The sequence below is a fragment of the Plutella xylostella genome, chromosome 15 (assembly GCF_932276165.1).
Source record: "Plutella xylostella chromosome 15, ilPluXylo3.1, whole genome shotgun sequence".
NCBI classification, from domain to species: Eukaryota; Metazoa; Arthropoda; class Insecta; order Lepidoptera; family Plutellidae; genus Plutella; species Plutella xylostella.
In genome coordinates this window covers 10,740,321-10,766,132 of record NC_063995.1, presented here as the reverse complement: position 1 = coordinate 10,766,132, position 25,812 = coordinate 10,740,321, and the positions used below count along the sequence as shown (strand labels likewise).

General features: G+C 34.5%; 1 protein-coding gene across 1 annotated transcript in view; it reads right to left on the bottom strand.

The window, feature by feature from the left end:
- The window catches only part of LOC105392147 (neuroligin-4, Y-linked), a 65,197-nt gene extending 40,324 nt beyond the window's left edge, over nucleotides 1-24,873 (bottom strand). Inside the window, exon 1 of the mRNA XM_048626101.1 lies at nucleotides 24,620-24,873. The gene's annotated coding sequence lies outside the window, so the exon portion shown is untranslated. The remainder of the gene's footprint in view (nucleotides 1-24,619) is intronic.
- Between the last annotated feature and the right edge of the window lie 939 nt (nucleotides 24,874-25,812).

Sequence of the window (25,812 nt, the reverse complement as noted above, 5' to 3'; positions counted from 1 at the left end):
AGCGAGGATTGAAAGTCTATTCTTGGTAATTACTGTATTACGGCTTATGTGGTGGTGGTGGTGGTACATAAATGTAGATGACTGTGATTAAATTCAGTGAATTAACTAGTATGACACAATTGTTTGACCTGATCATCGGTCTGCATTGCATAAGTTCCAGAGGGTTACGAGGTATATACTTTACAAAAAAACGAACGAGAGTTGTTATACAATCGATACGTTTGTTGCAACGAAATAGAGTCGTCGGTAGTGCTCTGAAACTAGAGGCAACCCTAAAAGCGTTGGAATTACAGATGTGATGTTTGATTTTTTATTTAAAAAAAAAAACGTGCGGGACTTACGATGCTAAAAGGTGGGCGGGAAGCCTTAAGAGTAACCTACCACCTACAAGAACAAAATGAAGAAAAAACTCTGTAAATAAATGGTGCTCCGTAAACAAATACAATTTCATTTCAAAATCTTGTTAAATAACACCACTAGTTACTTATACAGGGTGTCCCAAAAGTCAACGTCATCCCTTAAAAGGCTGATAGGTCAGCTCATGAGAGGCCAGAATATCACAATATGACCTTAGTAAAAACTCGATAATTTTCGAGATATTGACACTTTTATAAATTTGCTGAAAATCGACACCTTGGATCAGTTTTTTGCGTGCCGCCGGTACAAAAATCCATATTGTTAGAATTTGTTTGGTGTTGCATCACCCTGTATAGCCCTGCTATTAATCGCAGTCAAAAAAAATATCGAGTAATGCTTTATGTTTAAAAAAAACACGGTTTTCAAAGTCATAAAAGGTAATCGTATTTTTTATAAACAACTTTGACTCTACATACTGTAAAAAAAATATACCACGCAAACCTGGCACCTTTTTTGAAAAGATTGCTCATTTAATGCAGTTTCCAAAATGGTATGAAACGTTGCTATTGTTTCAATTAACAAAAAAGTTATTGCTATTTTAGTACAAAACGACCTCGATGTAAAATTGTTTGAAGGAAATTTATCTGACTGAATTTATTAAGGGTAAGTCATGTTGGAATGAGTAAAAGTAAAATAGTTGGTGACGCCGGGAGTGGGAAAAGAGACAACGTTGTCACAGTTACTAAAAAAAACGCATTTTGAGTATCTTTCTCGAAAAAAGTGGACTATAGCAACTCCACATTCCCCATAAATGTAGCGCATGGTAACGTACATTCCTGAGTAGTGCTAATGTGTGATATTGTACAAGTAAAACGCTTACACATGTACATTGTACACCGACAGTATCCAAAAAAGGGACAGATCAGTTTGTCATTAACATTACCTCGAATTACTTGTTTTTTTTTTTGCACTGGTATAATCATTTATTCAAGGTTATAATATAAATTAACATTTAACTAATGAAGCCTAACCTAATTGTAAATAAAATTATGAAAACTGAACTAAAAGATAAAATTTTACTTGTTATTTATTTTAAAGTTATTGTTAAACAAAACCAAACTCTCAAAATTATGATTATGACCATTAATGAGTATTATTTTTTGCTGATTGTGTACTAAATATAATAATGTGCTGTTATAATTTTGAGAAATAAAAATAAAAGTCAATAAATGTTTGTTTTTTTTAAATAAGGTGTAAAAAACGCAAAATATATTTTATAAGAGTTTCGTAAGTTTTTTCTTAGCTATTTTTGCGTCATCTATGTTGCCACGGCTGACCCCACCACTTATTTTACTTTTACTCATTCCAACATGACTTACCCTTAATAAATTCAGTCAGATAAATTTCCTTCAAACAATTTTACATCGAGGTCGTTTTGTACTAAAATAGCAATAACTTTTTTGTTAATTGAAACAATAGCAACGTTTCATACCATTTTGGAAACTGCATTAAATGAGCAATCTTTTCAAATAAGGTGTCAGGTTTGCGTGGTATATTTTTTTTACAGTATGTAGAGTCAAAGTTGTTTATAAAAAATACGATTACCTTTTATGACTTTGAAAACCGTGTTTTTTTTAAACATAAAGCATTACTCGATATTTTTTTTGACTGCGATTAATAGCAGGGCTATACAGGGTGATGCAACACCAAACAAATTCTAACAATATGGATTTTTGTACCGGCGGCACGCAAAAAACTGATCCAAGGTGTCGATTTTCAGCAAATTTATAAAAGTGTCAATATCTCGAAAATTATCGAGTTTTTACTAAGGTCATATTGTGATATTCTGGCCTCTCATGAGCTGACCTATCAGCCTTTTAAGGGATGACGTTGACTTTTGGGACACCCTGTATAAGTAACTAGTGGTGTTATTTAACAAGATTTTGAAATGAAATTGTATTTGTTTACGGAGCACCATTTATTTACAGAGTTTTTTCTTCATTTTGTTCTTGTAGGTGGTAGGTTACTCTTAAGGCTTCCCGCCCACCTTTTAGCATCGTAAGTCCCGCACGTTTTTTTTTTTAAATAAAAAATCAAACATCACATCTGTAATTCCAACGCTTTTAGGGTTGCCTCTAGTTTCAGAGCACTACCGACGACTCTATTTCGTTGCAACAAACGTATCGATTGTATAACAACTCTCGTTCGTTTTTTTGTAAAGTATATACCTCGTAACCCTCTGGAACTTATGCAATGCAGACCGATGATCAGGTCAAACAATTGTGTCATACTAGTTAATTCACTGAATTTAATCACAGTCATCTACATTTATGTACCACCACCACCACCACATAAGCCGTAATACAGTAATTACCAAGAATAGACTTTCAATCCTCGCTGCTTTATAATTATGTATGTAAACAAGGCACTTATTGTCCTGGTCCTTATCTCATTTCTGTCTCACACATCAAAAGGAGAAGGATTCGAGTGGCACGCGAATATGTGTCTTATTACTTAATCTTCACCCTTTGTGTCAGACATTTTATATGTAGGTACTTTTAAATTATTCCATAATTATATCCTAGCTTTTAATCAATTCAAATAGTTTTCATAGCTCCAAAGTAAGTGCAAAAGAAATACATCTGTAATGTTTCTTTAGGTAATACCACGATAAAGTTGAGCCATGATAACCGTTAGGTGATGGATGCTTAGGTCGTTTCTGTTTTTATTTTATGTTACCTTCTACATTCTAGATACTGGGTATTGGGAGGTAGTTTCCGGTAGTTTTTCAGTAAAAAACAGAATCGGCAAGAGAATTAATTATGAAGAGGGCGTGAAACCTGGCAGTTTTGGGAAAAACGCTTAAACGGGAATTATGATTTTTTTCAATTGATGGCGCTAGTTGAGCTAACACTTTCATCTTAACTTTAAGCTAGCAGTCACTGGAACTTTTTGGTTGCTCGTGGGTGTATAATTGTATGTAAGTAGATATTGTAGTTCGCAGGATGTAGAATGTGGCGTAATGGTTTTCAGAAAGCTTACGTGACGCCAGAAATCGATCACGTGTCACGATTTTTTTCAGCTGTAGGGCTGTCCAAACCAATAACGTATTTACTTACAACTTTTAAGAGGTTTTACCTAGGTTTTTTTAGTTCTTACTAATATTTTTTAGTATACATATACATTTATGTATCTATATTCTAAATAAAGTTAAACTTTACAGAATACGGTGATAAACCTCTCAATTTGATATTACCGACAAATGAGCTCCGAATCGTTTTACGAATTACTCTTCTCCGATAGCACGTTTCGTCGAAATCACTGTTCGTCGACGGTTTGTTCATCGAAAAAATCCTTCTCCGTTAGCACGGTTCGTCGAAAGCACTGTTCAACGATGGTTACTTTGCCGAAGAAATCATTCGCCGATAGAGAGATTCGTCGAAAGCACTGTTCGACGATGGTTGCTTTGACGAAGAAATCATTCGCCGATAGAGAGATTCGTCGAAAGCACTTTAAACCGATGCGGATGGTTCGTTTAACGAAAGAATCAATTACCGCCGCAAAACATTGTTTGCCATTTTAATAGACCTGTTTTGCATTACAACAAAACAGATATTATGTGTATGAAGAAACACACAGCGTTGAGTGAAGAAGCAATTATTTGATTTCTTAGTATAAATAGGAAAAAATGGGTTTTTACATACCAATCTGCTGTATTTTCCTCTCTTTCACTTTAGCCAGTGGACAGTGCAGTCTAGAATCTGGATTCTACTCTGTGACGCGCTGTCAAATTTCTGACATAGTAGTCTTCAAAACTCACCTGCAAGCCGTTGCTGCAACGCTGTGTGTTTCTTCATACATGTGTTCATTATGTGTTCTTTCGAAACACACAGCGTTGAGTGAAGACTTGTTTGTTATCTGCTGGTGAAAGAGATTAGAAAATCTAAACGCTATGTGATCTCCTTTTTAGGTAAAATACACCTAAAATATAATAAAGATTCCTGGTAGACAACATCATAGTTGTAAAGGAAACATACTTAAAATGCACCTTCATCATAAAGGTAATTGCACCTAAAAGAAAGAAAATTAATTAAAAACAAAATTTATAAGTACATAGGTACTCTAGTTAATGATCAATAGGTGTGTATCCACTACATACCTGTCTAGTGTGATACACAACATGTCACATACTTACCTACACTTATGATCTGTAAGTATGTTGCTAATGGGATCATAAATCATACCATTATTAATTTAAGTAAGTAAGTATAACATAAATAAGCCAATTTCTTATCAATTTAAAGTTAGAACTAGTAAAGGACCAATCCAGGTGTGAGGAATACCTAATAGCATAGAAACAGACAATAGAAAATATAAAATTTTACATCATTGTCTTTATATAAGTACCTATCAATTTGTATTACATAGGCCCTCTAGGTAATACATAACCATAGGTAATTTGTACCTATTAGGTAGTCATACATATTATTAGGTAGTATTCCTTTTTAGTTGAAGTAAAATTGAACTTATAGTGGTAGGTACTATTTGATTTGACGGAACAAATAGCTGTACATCCTATTACACTAGGAAAGGTCGGCCAATGCAGTAAGGCTCTGAAGGGCGGAAGCCATTTGACAATTTTATTTCTGTGTTTTGTCAACTGTACAAGACATTTCTGGGTCAAGGCGACGGCAAATTTATGTTGTGTCTCCAGTTTTTATTCCTTTAAATATGGAAAATAAAAAACAGGAATTCAATTAGAGAAAAAAAAACTGGCTTGTAAGTCTAAAATATTACTTACGTGAAAATTACGACCTTGAAATGTAATAAGTACATTTTTAAAATGATCAAGTTAAGTAATGGTCGAAGAGTTAAGTATATGCAAGAAGAAAGGTGGACGATAAAAATTTTGTTCAGTTTTTTTTTGTATTAAAACATAAATTACTTTTTTATAGAAGCTAGGTAGCTAACAAATTTTATTTATTGAAAATTCACACAGTTATAATACGTCAATAAAAAAGTATCGTAAATCTTATACATATAAAAAGTACGGCCAAATATAGTCAATTAAAATTATATACCATACTTTACTATTGCATGTTTTATTTCAAATCAAGCTTTAATATTTTTACAATGTTTATTCATTTCTTTCTAGTGAAATCAAAACAAGAAATGCAACTATTTGTTCTCGTTAATCGTCCATGGTTTGCGGTTTCATTGTTTTGGAGAAAAAATCGCGTGTTCAGATTACGTGACTGCCCGTTGTATTTTACCCTATTCATAGCTTTAAATGGGGCATAAAATATCTTCGCTTACATGCCAGCGTTGTCAACGTGTTCACCATTGCAATAGCTAAGTATTTACTGCTGAGGTTTCATCGTTATTTAAATATAGCTAGTAGTGTTTTAAGAGAGCCATATACGATTAAACGTATTGTTATGTGTAAGATACAGAATAGGTAAGATTCATGTGTTTCGTAACGCCAATGTTATTCAGTTGATCGTACTTGGCTGTATTTAAAGAAGACAAAGTACATTTTATTGAGTTCTATTTGGTTCAACAATTTGTATGTATTTTGCTTAATTTTTGGTGGAAAATTGAGGTCGTACATGCAACTTTTGAATTGTCGCCCTCCCCGGGGTACCGTTTCTGGAAATTGAACCAAATATGTGAACAATGTGACCGAATTCGATTGCGAATCCAAGGTTCACTGTTAGTTAAACACATTCATAGATAGTAGCGTAGTTACTAAACCGGTCTAAATTACAGATGGCTTAATTTAAATACATACTTATTTTTGTGCCCTTTTTCTTAAATAACACTGATTCATCACGGACTCATTCATACTCAATGAGAAGATACCTATTAAAATACCGAGTGCTATTATTATGCTTCAGTAAAGGAGCGGTGGTAGCTTAGTCGGCTAAGTGCCCGCTTCTCACGCCAGAGATGCGGGTTCGAATCCCGGCGCTGACATGTAACAATGAGTTCTTTTAACTTAAGTACAATGTAAACAATCGCTCTTACGGTGATGGAAAACATCGTGAGGAAACCTGCATATCTAGCTCTAGCACATCTAGATATGTGAACCCTCCAAACCGCAGAGGACTGGCGTGGTGGGAAATGGTCCAAGCTTAGGAAGGCAGTTTAGACCTTGGGGACATACACAAAGGTTCCACTCGAGAGAGCCAGGTGCAGGGTACTTACACCCCACAGAGAATATAATAGAATAGAATATACTTCAGTCTAATCTATGCACATACATAAGTGTAACCGTACAGTAACTGTAGGTACCGATTACCGAACATAGCATAATACAAGGGCTAAAAACCCAATATACTTAATTCTTTCTCAATTAAAATGCTCATGCATTTGAAATGTCGAGTACAATTCTAATCAGGTCAGCATTGTAAAAAGCTCTTCTGGTAAATTGAAATCTCCAACCAATGACAGAGCTTGCTACTCCAGGAGGTTAATCTAGATTGGCTAAAGTGAAACGGACTGGAGCTATCATGCAATCGGTAAATTTATTACAGTCGATGGTCGAATGGTGTAGTGGTTAGTGACACTGACTGCGATGCCGAAGTTCCCGGCTGATATTTGTTTAAAAACATATTTAATGCGTATCTATCTCCTCATATGTATTTGTGTAAATATATCAGCTGTCCGATACCCATATTACAGGCTCTGTCTAGTTTGGGGTTGGATGGCCGTGTGTGAAATGTCCCCGCATATTATTATTATATTATTACAACGAATTTGAGTCGTGGTTATAGCGCAACACACAGTGCTCCAAAATTTAGTTTTCCGTTAGCTAGAGTGATCCCCAGCTCTGAATGTGGATCACTTCTGATTTTGACTAATTAAATTCAACCATCTGTGATGTTATATTTGATTTCCGTATATTGGCTATGACATGTGTTGGCATATTACGATTTCGGAATACCCTACTATTACTATTATACGTAAACTGTACTGTTCAAGTTAGCTAATACCTACACAGTATTAGATTTAACGAATTGTTTTACTATACTATACCTACATAATATTATTTACTTAATAGAAATAAATCGCCTTTAAATGTGTCATTGCAGCGTTTTGTTAAAGATGTGTTTCATTGGCTCCAATGCAGTTATTGAATAAATACTTAGGTATACCAAGTTTTCAGCACTCTTTTGACATGATTTGATTTCTTCATGATATCATAAAAACACATCGCTTCAAATTATGTCATAAATCATTTTGAATTCCGCATAAGCCTTTTCAAGTGCACTATTCCAACGAAACAAGTCAAATTGCTCAAGCTACAAAATGCTATTACATGGCCTTTATTTCTACGCTTCTTTATTTTTATGGCAGCCCAGAAAAACCCGCAACCCCATGTCACCTAATTTATAGCGTAATTTATCAGAACAAAAAACGAAATGGGAAGAAAAAGCAAACAAATTTAGCTCGACGATTTCTTTACTCAAAACCATTTTGAACGTAAGCACGAGATACCAAATTGTTCATAGTTAGTCTTTATTAAGACTATGATGGGCGCACTGTGAGGTTATGTCCGCAGGCGGTAGATAAATTAGGTTGTTCATTAATATTTTAAGGGCTGCTTTTCTAGCGAAATTTTGCTTTATTAAAAAGTGGTTTGCTACGATCTGCTTTGTAATGAAGAAGGAAATGAACATCTTGATAGTGCTACTGAATTAATTTTCATAATTTATACCTAATGTACAGTCTGGTAAATAAAAATAAGTACATGATTCCATTTTAACACCCGACTGCAGACGTGAGCTATTATAGATTGACTTGTACCGTACCAGCTGTTCTTGTATCTCCTAATCTTGTGTCGATTGCTTTTTGTAGAATTAGGTAGGTAATTGTTTTTTTTTCATTTATGGATAAAATAAATTACCAAATATTAAATAATTACGGGCTCACGATGAAATTCAATACCAGCAACTTCGATTAAATGCAATCCTTCACGTTTATTCTTGCCATACTTAGTTGGTGATAAAACTTTTTAAAAGTATACATATTTCTCATTTTCTGTTAAATGTTTCACGAGTCACATCGAACGGGAGCTGGCACCCAATCCGTACGCTTATTACAACGACATAAAGTATTGGTCAGCGTGGCGCTCCGAAGCTTACGAAAAACTAAGTCTAGGAGCCCTGGGTGGTCACTCTATAGCCTCCTGAGCCCGAGAGGTATAAATTTAAAAAAAAAAAAAATTAACTACTGAAGTGTTTTGTCACTTTGTCAAAGGACAAATTGTTTAAGGGATAGGTACTTTACAAAACTTTAAAGGAATAACAGGGATACTCCATAAAACTTTTAATATAGGTATTTTTAAACTATATATTATATATTTTTTTCAATGTCCTACTCATAGCACGCCAGATGTCAGGAGGATAGGACGAAAAACTAAGCTTTGGAGCGCTGCTTGAGAATCACGACTCTATATCGTTGTATTAAAGGTGCCGATAGCACGATTTCTCTCGCTCGTTCCTTTTTCGTCAGTATACAGTGTTTTGTTTTTCGGACCAGACAAACTTTAAGGGTGGATTCTACGAGTAATTTCATCGAGAAAAATCCCCCATATGTGGGGGTCTAAGTAACTTCTTTATAGAAAATCGTATCTCTAGATTTAAACGCCATTTAAATAAAATGTTTGTATCCCCAAAAGTTATCTCTATCCAATAAAAATATCCACAACTGCTTAAAAGTTACATAAAAAAAGTTCAAAACAACTTTAAAATGGCCGCCATTTCTAGAATATTGAGATGTAACCCCACATACGGGGGTTTTTTATTGATGAAATTAGTCGTAGAATCCATCCTTAAAGTTTGTCGGGTCCGAAAAAAAACACACTGTAGAGTTACCCTCCAGAGCCGCATACATCGCATTTATCAACGCTATCTTCATAAAAATACAACCGCCTATCGCGACTCGAGCGAATATCCTCGCATTATCCCACCAAGAGATGTCAGCATACCCACTTATTTCTTCTATACTCGTTGCAAATCAGGAAACACTGCTTTAAAAATATTATGTTATGGCACAAAAATTATAAAAATAAAATAAATGTTGTAATAAATCTACGGCGATTTTCGAAATTCTGCTTTTAGTTTCGGGCTTAGATATACCATGCTGCACATGTAGGTTACGGCTTAGTATACCGTTTTTGCAACACCCTGTAATTATGATTTCTATGAAAAAACTTTTTATAATAACCACTAACTAGGTGCGTACATTACCTACAATACAAACTCACACGTCTTATTTATAAACACATCTTAAACTTGCAATATCATACGCCCAATTTTCTTTTACACGGCACATAAGTCCTAACACGGTCACAGAAGGGCGATTTTCGCCTGATAAGGCTTTATCGAGATCCCTAGGCGAATCATATAACATACAGTATGTGAAATGACAAATTTGTTTAGGGGGGGGGGACCGATAAATATACCCCCCGTAGTTTTGGTCATGTCTTCGGGCTTAAGTTTGGCTATTTATATTCGTTGTGGATCCTTATTTTTTGGTTTGGCATTACAAGATGCGTTGTTAGTAAGAAAGATCAAGTAGGTATGTTTTCAGAAATACACCTAGTGTAAAAAGTATGCGCATTAATACTACCTTCTTAATGTTAGTTTCGTTTAAAATGTAATTAATTGTATCTGAGTAGGTATATCATATTATTTTTAGACTAACAAAACAGCTATATTAATAAATGTACTATGGAATTCATAACATAATCAAGGGACTCATATTTTTTCATCCGGTCAGATAAAAAAACTTTGGTTCTTTGATTTAGTACAAAAAAAAACTTTACAAAATTCTTAAAGATAACTTTCCTATTCCCAAAGTGAGAAACTTCAAAGAAGCCTTGACGGAAGCCTGTGTTTATGTAAATTGATATTACGAATTTTATTTGAAAAGGAGGAAATAGCAAATATTTGTCGACTCAGTGTATTTTACATTACTGAAAAAGGAATCAGATTTTTTGATAAACTAACAATCCTACACTGACGGGCAATGAAAAAAATCCATTAAGAAAATCACCATTTACTCCTGAACGGAAAAAACTAACTTAATGACGCCTTCTGCAATATTTAAGTACATGGAAACGTACATACATAAGTACATACCAACTACAAACGTAAATATTTTTCCATTCAATGTCAAAAAAAAAACAATCTATTGCGGTCCTGTTCAGTCAGTATAGTGTCAAAGCAAGAGAGCCATATAAATGTATTTAATTTCGTTTAAATGTTTAGTGCATGTCACCATTAATGTGTTTTATTAAAACTAATTAAGAAGAACTAATCTAAATTCTTTCAAACATTAACTTTAGTGTCAGTCTCGAGCGCAAGAAGGAAATAGTTTAGTCTTAACTTTTATAGTTTGTGACTTAAGAAAATTCTCCTAAACTGCTACACTTTTATCACGGGAAATTCGTTAATAAAGTCGACTTAGAGAGCAACCTTCAGAGTTTGTTACATAAAGCACTTTCAGAGATAAACTTAAAAATGTACTCGACTCTTCTTTGTCTAGATCAATAAAATTATAACTACCTATATAGTCTTTCTTTCATATATTGTTAGGTAGGTGTATATGTATAACTAATGTATAACGGTTTCTCTGTCCAATAGCTACAAACTCTAATGTGTGGTTTAATAATTAAATACATTAATTTGTGTATATCATTTTAATAATTAGAAAAAAAACAATAATAATTATAATGGGTATATTAAAATTCGGTTCTCATCAAAATCATCCAACCTTTTTTGTTTTAAAAAAGGAAATGAGATCACAGTCTGCTTTCGCCGCGGGTGAACAAAGAAAAAAAGAATGGTAATCCACGCCCATTGGCCGAGATCCAAACTGGTTGATAGGATAGAGTTGCGACCCTCCACCCTTTTACTTACAGATGCTCCTAATGATAGCTTATATTACTTATAAAATATGACTGTTTCGTTTCTCTTTGCAAGTACTTTTAACATAATTCCGTAAATATTCTTACCCCCTTATTCGTAGAAATGTTACAGAACGCTTTAGCTATTGAACTGTTGTCCCTATCAAGGAACAATTTGTTCTTGACAGAGAGGGACAAAACAGTTCATTAGTTAAAACGTTCTGATTTCTATGAATAAGGGTGGATTCGTCCAAACATCACGTTACACGAGAATAACTATACCGGAATTAAAATTATACGCGAGTAAATATCTAGGATAAGTACATTTGCATTCTACCAAGTTATACCATGATTAAATTGAATGAACGAGGAACGAAACTGTAATGCAACTAAAATAAAAATAGCTGCGTTTCAAAGCATGCAATAGAAATGACATGCCAACTTAGTTTGAATGGATTATAAAAGTATGAAATTGTTTATGTTTTAATATTTTATTCGCTGTTGTTATTCTGAGACTTTGCCTTTTAACGTACTTTTGTTTATGTTTTGACAGATGTGTTTATATGTCATTATGACGGTTTTCTAATCAGCTGATGTGCTGCCGCCATTACAAAATTACTCTCGGATAAGCTCGTTACACGGTCAATTTTGGCGGTATAACATTTTATTCTTGGGATAAGCTAGTTATCTTGGTTTCAGGTTTGGTAGAATGCAAAATCTGCTTACTCGCGAGTAACTGGTACTTTACTCGTGAGTAAACAGTTACTCGACGTTGGCCGAATCCGCCCTAAGGGGGTTAGTGTGTAACAAACATCGTAGCTACTCGAGGGTTTAAATGTACTTCAATATTGCAGACGGCGTCATTAAGCTAGTTTTTTTTTCCTTTTAGGAGTAGGTAATTTAGTCACATGTAACTGGAACTTTCTCATTATACGTGAGTGTATTATGTGATATTGTACCGGGTACGGATCTGGATAACCTAGGCAGAGGTGTACTATTACATCCAGTTTCATTCCCCCGAGTGTATTGACCTTATTTTGGGTCAACACGAACCGAAACTTCGAGAAGTAGACTCATATCACATACTAGCGCAGGAGGGTTACACTATACTGGCGTAAGACAAACGAACGAGAGCTGTCGTGGAATTGGCACGTTTAATACAACGAGATTGAGTCGTGGCTGGTGCAGTAGCGCTCTGAAACTTCGTTTATCGTCATATAGAATGACCCCGCAGAGTCGAAGTAAAAATATGAAGCTGAATATACTACTACTACATAGGAAATTCATCTGTTGAAGTGTAGGTCCCCATAAACGAAATAGGTATGGTTTGGTCACATTCCAATACCTTTTTTTGCAGAAATATGGGCAAACGAAGCCATTATTGAACACTAGCTGTGCCCGCGAGCTTCGCTTCGCCTTAAAAAGATTTTCCCGTGGGAATTCCGGGATAAAAAGTTCTTTCTCAGGGTCTAGACCATATGTATACCAAATTTCATTCAAATCCGTTCAGTAGTTTTGGCGTGAAAGAGTAACAGACAGACAGACAGACAGACAGACACAGTTACTTTCGCATTTATAATATTTAGGATAATGCTTAGCTTAGCTATTGCCGAGTTGCAGAAAGGAACTTTAAGCTAATGTCGGCGTTAGATCTATGTCTGTCCTTTCTGTCCGTATACTCTCAAATCAAGGCGGTCGACATTAGCGTAAAGTTCCTTTCTGCAAATTAGCGTAAAGTCTTATCATGATGACTTTTTTATACATGTGCACCGATATACTATATAGTTGATAACATTGCAATGTATCAATAATTCATTTCATCTTTAAATCGATCTACCTCTATCTCTACCAGGCTAAAAATATGAATTTTCATTACGATCAATATTTGACGCAACCATTGAATCGTAACTGATTAATATTGATTGATTTAATTCAAAGGTACTCGATATCTCGACGGAGTTACATGAATCTAACATGTCTTTCACGTTACTGCTTTTATGCCGAATGTAAATTGAACGTATTCACTCCATCACGTGAATGATTGAGGCAGTTTATTGACGACTGGAAGGAATTCAGTATACAAAATATAGGTATAAGCATTTCATTATTTTATGACAACTATAGAAATACACTCCCGGGCAATGAAATAGTTCCACTCACAAAATGCCGACACCAAACGACCCCCAATTTTTTCAAACATTACCGTAATTCGTTGGTCATATCCTGATGCTCTGTTAAATGTACTTCAATGTTGTAGAAGGCATCATTAAGCTAGCCTTTTCCGTTAAAGAGCAATTTGGTGTTTTTCTCAGTGGGACCTTTTCATTACCCGTGAGTGTACATAAAACCCAGCTACCATACCACCACCGAAACATTATCTATTTTATTAACAACTAGCTGTTCCCGCGCGCTTCGCTTCGCCTTAAAAAGTTTTCCCGTGGGAATTCCGGGATAAAAAGTAGCCTATGTTCTTTCCCAGAGTCTAGACCGTATGTATACCAAATTTCATTCAAATCCGTTCAGTAGTTTTGGCGTGAAAGAGTAACAGACAGACAGACAGACAGACAGACAGACAGACAGACACAGTTACTTTCGCATTTATAATATTAGTTAGGATTCCTCAGCAGCATCGCTCGCCTGTCAAACATCTGTCAGATCTATACAAGTTACGTCAGGTTTGACAGGCGCTGCAACCACATGACGTCGCCCGCCAATTTACACCTTTAGCCGACTTAATTAAAACTTGTAGTATTTATAGAGCTGAAAAAATACAGCAATTATTCAGCCCGAGTAAAGCGAAAATTTACGCCTTCATTTAGCATTCTGAATTTTCTCGTTTTTTATTTTGAAAGAATACAGTACGTACAGTAGGTTCTGATTTTCAGTACTAAATATTTAATGTTTGAATACCATTTAAATACAATTATCTTTTAACCCAAACAAACTGATATTATATGATTTCTTGAGAGCTTAACATATGATTTTATTAGCCTAGGTACAATCGGCAGATACCTACAAAATGTCTAGAACTTGGATCACAATATTCACAATAACTACAAATCTGAGATTTTTGAGTGATGCCTCTATAAGAACTAAGGAAGGAATGTTATAATTATCGTAGTACCGTTTGTTGGGATACGTAATGCATAATGTATTTTGCTACTGTATACATAATTGTATCGATATATTCTGCAGAATAATATTTTTTTATGTTATGACGTGTTATATTAGGTATGAGTACCAAGTGACTTAGCACAAACAATTTGCAAGCCCACTATATTGCTGACAACTCTAAAAGCATTGTCTCCCTGTATTGGAGCTTTGCCAGCGGACATACACCCGTATTGTTATCCCTTTAACCCAAATTTAATGTTATGGATAATGCGCATTGAATTTTTATATAGAGGAATAATATTTGCTTTAGTTGCGCGGTATTTTTTTCGTTTGAAAGTGGATACAAAATTGTGAACGGTGTCGGGAAATAATAAATAACACTTAAGTTCTTTTAATCATTGAACATCAATATACTGACTACTTGGCTAGGTTAGGACGGCATCCGGCGTTGAATGCGTGCATGGTATACCTGTTCATAATTTGGATAAACATAATAATGATTATGTTGTATACATCTGTAAAAACTTAAACAAAAAGTAAAACTATGTATCTTTATATTATCCTACAGCTATCGAGTACATTAAGTATACTCCTAGCAATGTTATTTAGGCTTTATAATAAATAGTGAACAATTCATACTCACGCTTTCAAATACTTTCAGGCTTTCACTCGGAAAATTGAAATTTATATCCCGTAAAAATATAGGCAAGAAATTTTTAATTGGAAGCTATTAAATCTGGCCTTCGACGCTCATTTATTTCGTGGAACAATCTTTCCGTTCTATAAACACAACGGCAATGGATAAATTATTAGCTTTTCGAGTAAAAAATGAAATGGGCATAATTGATTAACGGCTCTGTGCGGTTTGAAACGCAGGCAGTTATTTAGAAAACCCTGGATTTGTATTTTATCATGTGAAAGCTGTTTTTTGAATGAGTTATTACCACAAGTTAAGATGGATCTCCGATGCCCGCATCACAATGCGTGAATTATATCAATACATGAACGCACGTAAATACGGTTTCTGTTTATTGGAATGTGTTTTCTTCACAAGCGGAGATACTCACAAGCAACTTTCGGACATGCATTCACGAAACATGCAGCGTTTTGCTAGGCTACGTGAGAAACGTCTAAAAGTCATTGATTGATGACTAAAAGAGCTTTAACTACCTACTTTTTGTACCACGCTAACAAATGCTAGTCCTGATTCGGTCGTAAAGTTTTTTTCAGTGTTGTAAATATAGAACCACCCACCATCAATATAATATTAACAACCAACCCAGCCTTGAATGGTATGTATGTATGCGTGCTGATAAATAATATACACGTACCTACTTGTACCTTTATTGTATACAACAGCGTGACGTGAGGCACTTAACTTAGGCATGTAGGCATTCGTCTTATTATTTTTAAAATCAATAATTAGTTACTGCTTAGTCGAAGTTTGGTAGTAGCCCAGAGTTATTCTTATTTCCTTAGCGTGCCGGCGGCAAACAATAGACAGCTATACTGGGTTGGTGGAGAAAGGATTATAGAATAGAATATAAATTTTTCGAAACCTAGTCATATATTACTCTACCAGTTCTACCACCATTTCACAAAGGCTCAGTCAGAGAGAAGAAATGGAGAAAGAAACCCCGTAATCGCGTCAATCACTGACTTGACTGACTGCCACGGAGTGCCAGTGTCATGTAAAGAACAGGTGATAGGTACGTATGTGCAATACAAAGGTCATGTGTATCCTAAAAGTAAACATATTATAACATTAGAACCGATACATAAGATACCTACATAAAATCGCGAGAAAATCTTCAATAAAATATTATAGAGTTAAAAGAGAAAAGCCGGTTTAATTCCGTAGCTCTGTTTTTTGCAAGCGTTGGCACATATTATATCAAAGACAAGGAACATCAAAGGTGAAAATAATACGTTACGAATGAAGCATAATATTTTTGTGAATATTGCATTTTTTTTTTCACATTCCCTTTTGTGATCCAGCTGGCATTCCGATGAGGAAATAAATGGTTTATACAGCTTTGTACATTTTTATGTAAGAAATAGGTAGGTTATTGTTTTTGGAATTTAAAATGAAACTTAAGATTCATGGTCACTTTACCTTAAATAGTTACCATAAAACATGTAAGACTAAATAAATACCCACGAGTAATAAAAAAATCAGCACTTAATAAAAACAAAAGTTTGTAAATGTTACACCGCTTATTCAAAATAAAATACATTTAGTAGTTGATAAATGTAAGTACTGAAAGAAAGATAACTTTTATGTTTCGTTATTTATAGTTTATTCAGTCATCCCGTAGACCCAGTGGATAAATGATGACAGGTTATTTTTATCTAGAGAACCAACTTGTGCAATCATTTTTAAAGTGCTCTATTGGGAATTTGTAGAGATAGGAAGCTAATGTATAATATATATATATATATATATATATATATATATATATATATATATATATATATATAAATAGGAAGCTAATGTTTTGTAACATATTTTAATATAGTTCGCTTAATCAATTTGAAAACCTAGTCTAGTCTAACTAAAAATATAATATGACAAATCCTTGATAAATCAATATAAGCGAATATTTATGCGAATCGCGATAAAGCCACGTTTATCTACGTTGATAACAAATCCGTGTAGCGGCAGCTGTTTGAGTCGCGGGACCAAATAAATTACAATATACTTACAGTTAACAAAACAAGGCAAGCTAGCAAAACTCTCTTGGAGATTCTGTTTTGCTCTACATTACATGAAACAAACACTAGACCTTGCGGCTAGAGACTTATTATAATAACATCTTTGTGCCTGCGAGCAACGTTTGACGTAGGAAGAGGGACCTTTTCAAAGTGATGTGGTCACAAGAGGTCGCCTTACCTTGTTCTGAGTAAGAAGTGACATGTATTATTATTGTGCCTACAACCAACAATGTATTTCCTTTGACTCGCTTTTGATCTAGTGTAGTGCTTGACTCGTCAGGTTTTGTACTAAGGGTGTTGTTTTCTGTATGGGTCGTTAATATATATCTATTTTTGGATAACTGGAGTGGACAATTGAGTAAATAGAATTTTGTGAATTAATATTCATTAAAAACAATGGATATAATTTGAAGTATTAATACTTGTTTGAAGAATTTACTTCTAGAAACCTTGAACTTTATATTTCATTTATAAATTTACTGAATGTCACAAGGGTAGTATGCCTTGGGTGTACCTATGTAACACACGGCTAAATAAATTGTTAGATTATAATTGGAAGTTAGGAATAACATTTTTGTATGTTTATATCTCTTCATATAATAATATGTTATGATACAAGCTAAATACACTCACGGGCAATGAAAAGGTTCCACTGAGAAAAGCACCAAATTACTCCTAGACGGAAAAGGCTAGCCTAATGACGCCTTCTGCAACACTGTAGTACATTTAACAGAGCATCAGGTTACTACCGACTAAAAAGCGCATCAAGCGGATTCAATAAGTTAGCCGATAGTTTTGATTTGGATCTATTTTGTAGTCATGTAAGATCAATTAATTATAGTATAACGGAGCATTTCAGCTCTTCTGTTATTGAAATAAATAAGTAATGATTAACATTATTAATTAATTTGAGACCACTGATTAACTGGAGCAATTATCTTTTTACTTGTCTGTAACATATAAGTGAAAACTTGTAATTGGCTATCTGTAACTATTTTATAATTCTTATGTAAAATAAATTAGCTGTAAGTTTTCCTATACTAAAAAAATAAAATAAATAAACGGTAATATTTTGTTCAAATTTAAAATGAAATGTTTGAACAAATTGGTGTCGTTTGGTGTCAGCATTTCGTGAGTGGAACTTTGTCATTGCCCGTGAGTGTATTCTCATTATGATAATAAGAGGAAAGCCTGGCTTCATATATGAATATAATTTACTTTGCATTTAGATTGCTTCATCATTATCAACATAACCTAATAATCATACACTGAAGTCATATAAAACTTGCATAATTCACATTAAAAAGCATGCAATTTTTCAAAATAAGTTTGTGACATTGTGTGGTGCTGTGACCGAAGTTGTAAACTAAAAAAAGGTATGAAAAATGTGAGTTAGTTAATATTAGTATACGAAGAGTGTAGCTTAGAGTATGCTATCTAATAGGAAAAATGTATCCACATGTATATCTAAGCCCATATGATTGTATTTTTGATCTTAAATAAATAGATAAAAGACCGATGACCCGTTGGTCTAATGAGATCGGAAAAGTGGCTGAACCAAACTGGATGTGTGTGGCACACTGCACTGCAGTACCATGGGACTTGACTAATATGGAGGAGGTATACATACCCTAAAGTAGTTAGATATAGGCTGGAGAAGAAGAAAAGAAGATAGGAAAAATAGAATAGAATAGGGTTGAATATTGCTTTATTGAACACCTCATAAATCAGACATACAAAAACATACTATAGACTACAACTAATGTACAATAGGCGGCCTTATCGCTGAGAGCGATCTCTTACAGGTCATTACGGGACTAACATACACAACGGTGAAAAGTGGATGCACTAGTACAACTCTCACTACAACTTGTAACATGACAGGATTGAGTTCTTATTTCTTATTTAACGACTTGGATTCACAGAGAATAATACGCAATTTGGTCGTATAGTCGGTGCTATTATACTCGTAGGGCTCTCACTTGACTCCCACACATATACACATTCAGAAGGTCGGATTGCGGACTTATCTATGTATACATGTAGGTACTGGTCTTTGTCAAAAGGGCTTTGTAACTGATACATCGCTTTGATACACGGAGTGCCTGTTAATACTACATTGTTAGAGACACAATAAAATTGTGACGCTGAAAAGAAAAGTGACCGCAACATGAACAAATAACTCAGTAGTAATAGATGAAGAATACAACAGTCACATGGGCGCTATATTTATGCAAAATAATTATAATGAAGGAGGTTTTTCACAAAACTTTAAACGCATTTAGTCGCCTGTCAAACGTCTGTCAGTACACAATAAATAAATATAAATAAGTAATGTGGGGACATCTCACACACGACCATCCGACCCCAAGCTAGGTAGAACGTGTGTTATGGGTGTCAGACAGCTGTTTTTTTTTTATCTACACAAATACAGAAATATATACCTAGATTCCTTCTAAATATAAATATCAATAACCGAGACCCGAGTACAAATATCTGTCTTTAAACAAATATCTGCCCCAGCCGGGAATCGAACCTGGGACCTTCGGCATAGTAGTCAGGGTCACACAATGTATTTAAGATTAGATTTTAATTACAATTTGAAATTTACCGTTTGGTAAAAGTTGCCTTGAGTACCAACGTATACTTACTTATACATTATTTGACTAATTAATTGGCTTAAAATTTCCAATGAAAGTTATTTCCTACTTTTAAATTACAAACAATGGAAGCCGTCAGACTGGAGTGTTAACCCAATTAATGCAATCAACGATCAAACACAATTATACCCTTTGCCTCGCCCGTGTTGCCACGCCTCAGCTTTTTCAACTAAGTACTTTACAGCTATTTTGTCGTTGGGATAGATTTATCTTAGGTTATATGTAGGCGGTTATAAGTATGCCCTACCTATATATTTTAAGTTATGGTATTCGTAATTTTGGTGAAAAAAAATTGAGAATAGATTGAAAGATTTCCGATATTTTTATAATTTACGTCACAAGTCTATCAAATTAATGAGCATATTTTTCGATAGCTTTGTTAATTATGTGTATAATATCTACATAATGTATGTATATCTAATATAATAATATAGTCAACCACCAAGCAAAAAATGAAATTTAATCCGTTCTGATTGTCATTATATGTACCTATATGTTGCGGTGACAAAGTAATCTGAAGAAATATGGCACCAACTTCAAAAAAGAACAGTTCCTGCTTAGGTATATTTGTACTGTCTCATACGAGTAGAATTTGTGTAAACCTTAAATTATTTCTTACATTTTAGTGGTTTTTTGAAGTCGGTTTTTTAATTTTTTTAATTATTATTTTATTTAATAGTTTTTAGTTTATTTGTAATAATTTTCAATCAAAAGTAAGGTGCAAATGATACCAAAAAGTCCTACTAATCAATACGAATCATTCAAGCCTAAACACGAAGTAGTTGCTATATACCGTTGAGGAGTTCCCCTGACTGCCTTCCGTTTCCATCATCAGATCAGCTCAAGGTCACCATCATATTTTTTTGTTATAAGAACTATATTTACGTTCTATTATATTTCATTAGAATCGGTTAATATGTGCCCAAAATGGAAATTCATACCCTGTTTTTACCCCTTTACCCACCCTTGGGGGTGAGATAAAATTCTGAAAAAAAAATGGGACCACCTGGGAGCTCAACCCAATACAACAAAAAAAGAATTTTCAAAATCGGTTCATAAACGGCGGAGTAATCGGTGAACATACATAAAAAAAAAATAAAAAAAAAAAAATAAAAAAAAAAAAAGATTCCGACGAATTGAGAACCTCCTCCTTTTTTGAAGTCGGTTAATAAAGTAAGAGACAAAAAGCTTTGTAAATAACATTGAAATACAATCGACTAGTCAGCTTGTTTGCTCATCCCTACTTCACTGTCAACCCTTCAACTTGCAACCTTATAGTGAGAGCAGAAGAGACCTAATTGGTTCAAAATGCTCTTTGTATTTCCGTTAGTAAAACAATAAGAGCCATCAAAGCGACAATTTCGACTAATTATTTACAAAAGAACACGTAAAATTACTTCAGTTTGTAATTGTACTTTGTAAATAGGCTGCCTGTTTTCATCAACAGTTTAATGTTTACAAGTTTGGAGTTTAAACTGACAAAGGAATGACCTTTCAGCAGATAGCTATGTAGGTCATTGTAAGTACAAAATAAAATAAGTATTTTTAGGATAAACATAAAGAATGAAAGGGTAAAATGTATGCAGAAAGATGGCTATGATACAAAAACCCTTTAAGAGGAGTTTAGTTAACATAATCATCATTACAGGAGACCTGATAGATAGGTAGTGAGGTACCTACTATATAATTCAGTAAATAACACACTATTTTTACAATATAACGATGATTGCTACGCACGAATCAAGGTATATAATATTAAGTACTTACTCTATAAAGGCAAAATCTGTATTTAGAAAAAACCTTCAAAAGAACAATTACAAGTTTTGAAGCAACTTTTTCACAAAATAATTAAACAATTCGTTACAGTGATCGGGAAACAAAAAGGTTTAATTGTGAAACTGAAAACAGATGAACAAGTTGTTAAAATGTGTAACTTTATTTGATTTCTTTGACAAAGATACTTTAATTTAACGAGTAAGTTACTTTAATTATATTTTGCTGTTAATATAAAACTGTGCGTAGTGTAAGGCGGATCGTAGACCTACAATAATATTGTGCAATATATGTATTGTGCAATAAGATTTTTTTGCGTTTTGAATCCAAATGACGTTTGCGCAATCTTGAATATTAACCCTAGACGATTAATTATATTGCACAATTTTCAATATTGCCCAATATAATTGATCGTACAGGGGGCGCCTAACGCTATGTGAAATAACAACAGACGACTTGCAACGTGTAAGATTATTATTACTAACATCATTTTTTCATGCATATTGCTGAAAATTTTACATTCACATAAAATTTGTAAACTCACGATTATCATTAGACCGTAGCAAATTTTGACGATCGAATGTCGAATGGTGGTGGTGGTAGTGACCCTGACTGCTTAGACAGGTATTGGCACTCGTGTCTTGGGTGTTGATATTTATATTTAGTATGTGTCTATCTATGTATTTGCGTCGATGTATCAGCTGTCCGACACCCATAACGCAGGTTCTATATAACGCAGGTTCTACCTAACTTTGGGTCGGCAGGCCGTGTGTGAGATGTCCCCACATATTTATAAATTGAAGCGTCGTCGTACATTACAACGCCGTAGTACCTACATTGCTAAGCTATAGTAGATTGCATTTGAAAATCTAAACATCGATATATAATTATCTATAGATGTTTTGATTTATATATATATATAACTGTGTCTGTCTGTCTGTCTGTCTGTCTGTCTGTTACTCTTTCACGCCAAAACTATTGAACGGATTTGAATGAAATTTGGTACACATAATAATATGGTCTAGACCCTGAGAAAGCTTCTTTTTATCCCGGAATTCCCACGGGAAAACTTTTTAAGGCGAAGCAAAGCTCGCGGGTACAGCTAGTATATTATATGTAAAGGAAATAAGGTAAACAATTATTTAAGAGTAGATACTTCATCCAACCAGCCAGCTGGATGCCATGCTTCCATTGCACCCAGTGCATTGAAACAAGGCCATGGAATTTAATATTCCCTGACTTCAACTGCGTTCTTGGTATAAACTTTAATATTATTTTGAACTGAGTGAAATTCTGAGACTATCGACCGGTGTGATAACTGAAAATGTCCTGGCCCTGTAGCACGGGGCGCTATTAAGACGTGACAAAATTTCTCCTTCGCGCTCGCTCTTGAGGCTGCGCGATGTGAGTGAGCGCGATGCAAAACTCTTGTCACGTCTTAAATGCGCCCCGTACTAGCCCTTCTGTTAAGTAACAGTGAAGCACCTATGCCTGTTGGCTGAATAATTGCCATCTATGTCGACTGTGGAACCGTTCGGCATTTCATATATTAAAGCTCTGACCTTAAAGACCACGTTTTCAGTGGTGGCCGGGGCAAAATTAAATGCTTGTTCAATAGTTATAATTAATAGTACTAGTAATGATAGAAAAGGTCTAGTAATAGGTCTTTTTTGTATTCTAAACCGACTACACAGGTCAGTCACAAAAGTCGCAATAGCGGAAATACTGTCAGGTGGGGATTACCGGATGCAACCAATCAAAGGTTGAGCCACACCGCTCACTATTTGACTAAGAAGCAATTTAGATAAGGTGGCTGCAAGAAGTTTCTCAGCTCCTGCCAATTAAGAAACACTCAGTGAGCAATGGAATAGCTCCATTAGGAGTCCTCTGAAAGATTCTATTATAAAAAGGTGATTTATGGCGCTTTGCGAAAGGCCTATAATGTCAATCAGTGAAGGATTATAGAGATAGAACTGATACAATAGTAATTTGAACCCAACTGTTCTACTGAATGATTATGAAACTGAAAGACATGTAAATTAGATAAGACTACCTATTGTCTAAACTGTTTGTCTATTGTCTGTTCTTTATATAGCATAACTATTTCAAGAAACGATTGGTTATCAATTAAAAAGTTTAACCGTTAAATGGATTTGCATTCCTTACTTTGTCCCTTTTATAATAAATCCGAGATGAAAGGCAAAAGGAAAGATTTAATTATTCAATAAAGCATAATTTCCTGGAAATTCTTTTGTCAGCAAATTTCAGATGTTTGTTGGAGACTTAAACTGTTATCGAAGATTTTAGCATTAAATAAAATCTCCGTTTCCTAGTAAATTATACAAATTGGCTTACGTTTGTTTGCTTCAAGGGTTATGAAATCTATACTGCACTGCATTCTTACCTGGCACAAAAGGTAAACAATCTTAGTGTGTTTTTTATTTGAATTTATTTAAAAACGAGGTTTTAAAATAAAAACATGAGCACCATTGAAATAGGTACTTACTAGCAAAAATGATTAATTTCGTAATTAAACCTTTTATATAAATTTGCAGTTTATTTTGTTTAATAACATTTTGATAAAAAGTACACACAAAGATTGTTTAACTTTTGTTCCAAGTAAGAACGAATACCGTATAGAACCATTACTGGATTTCAATAAGTATATTCCGGCTTTGCACTGAAAAAAGTGAAAACAAATGCATATAATATTAAACTAAAACCATGAACAGAAATTGTGGGGCGGAAACTGCAAGAAAAACTAATATATTAAAGATATGATATCTCGGCCTAAATATAAGTATGATTATTCACTGTTATTGAGTATTTACGAAATCAATATTTATAGTATAAATTATTCATAAGGATTAAAAAAAAATGTTTTTTTTTATTTACTTTACAAATTACCAGAAAACTTAATCATGTTTAAAAAATCTGGAAAGAACTATAACAAAAGTCTGCGTATCATCATAATATAAAAGGCTGACATAACGAAGACACATTCAATATAAGTCGGTCGTTCCATTTGTAAACGTTACATAGCTGTTAACATGACATGTACATCCATCCATCAAAATGTACTTACATGTCCGATACGATTCCTTGACTACCTCACGTACTTTGAACTTTCACGGCATAAATCACATTTATAACGCAAACCGACCGAATTCAGAATACACACATCCGCATCCAGCACTACACTTTACACTGTCATCTCATTTTGGCAACGTTAATCCGTCTTCACACACAATCTTGCAGGTCTAGTTTTACTATCACTGGTTTTAATGTTCGTGATTTGAAAATTGAAAATGGAACGACGCTGGGACCGTTGCTTGCCGGCGTCGGCAACGCACTGAAAGAGGCTCCTTCCCGGCCTGGTATTCGGATATCGCTATCCCTGTCCCGCTTGAAGGATAGCTGGGACTGAAAGTAGGGTATCCCGCTCGCACACTGAAGGGATACACGTAATATGTATAGGTCAATATCAAGCCTCCTCGGGTGCCGGGAGGCTGCAGTTAGGGTGTCTTTGCTTAGTGAAAAACTGTCACTTGACATCTCATTTCTACTATGTGTTTTTTTTTATTATCTAAACACAAAATTACTTTTAAAATTTACAGGCATAACTAAATAAAAAAAAAACTTTACATATTTTTACAACTTTTTAAAAACAGTTGTAAGAACACTACTTCTATATCCCACATTACGGTTATAAATCGTCGTCACTTTCGCTGAAAAGTCCCAGAAAACCTGGCCGTATGGCCACCTTCAACCATCCGTCTGCCCCGCACGCATGCGCGTAGCACCACGGCTCTGACGACATCGCACACACCCGAAAATTAATTATTCTAAACATTAGCCGACGGATACGCAAATGATACCCATTATTCATCGCCATTGATTGGCTGGAAGTCACTAACTGAGTTGTCGGAACTAGTTGTGCCGGCAATTGTTGCATTCACCTTATTTGAGATACTTTTCTCGTCGCGTGGGGTGAGTGAGGTCGTGTGGTCGCGTTTTGAACCACTGTGCACGTATATACCAGTTGTTATAGGCTTAGCATATTTATGGGGTCTTTCACAGTTCTATGTTCTGTTTGTAACATACCTGTTTGAATTGGATGGATCAATATCAATTACAGCAAAAAAAAATATTAACTTTAAATGTTAACTCGGAAAGTCAAGTCCGACGCAAACATTGGCGCAAAGTAACAAATATTGGTTCGTCGTTACAAACATTGGAAACTGTCAATATTTGACCAACATTTAACGAATTCAATAG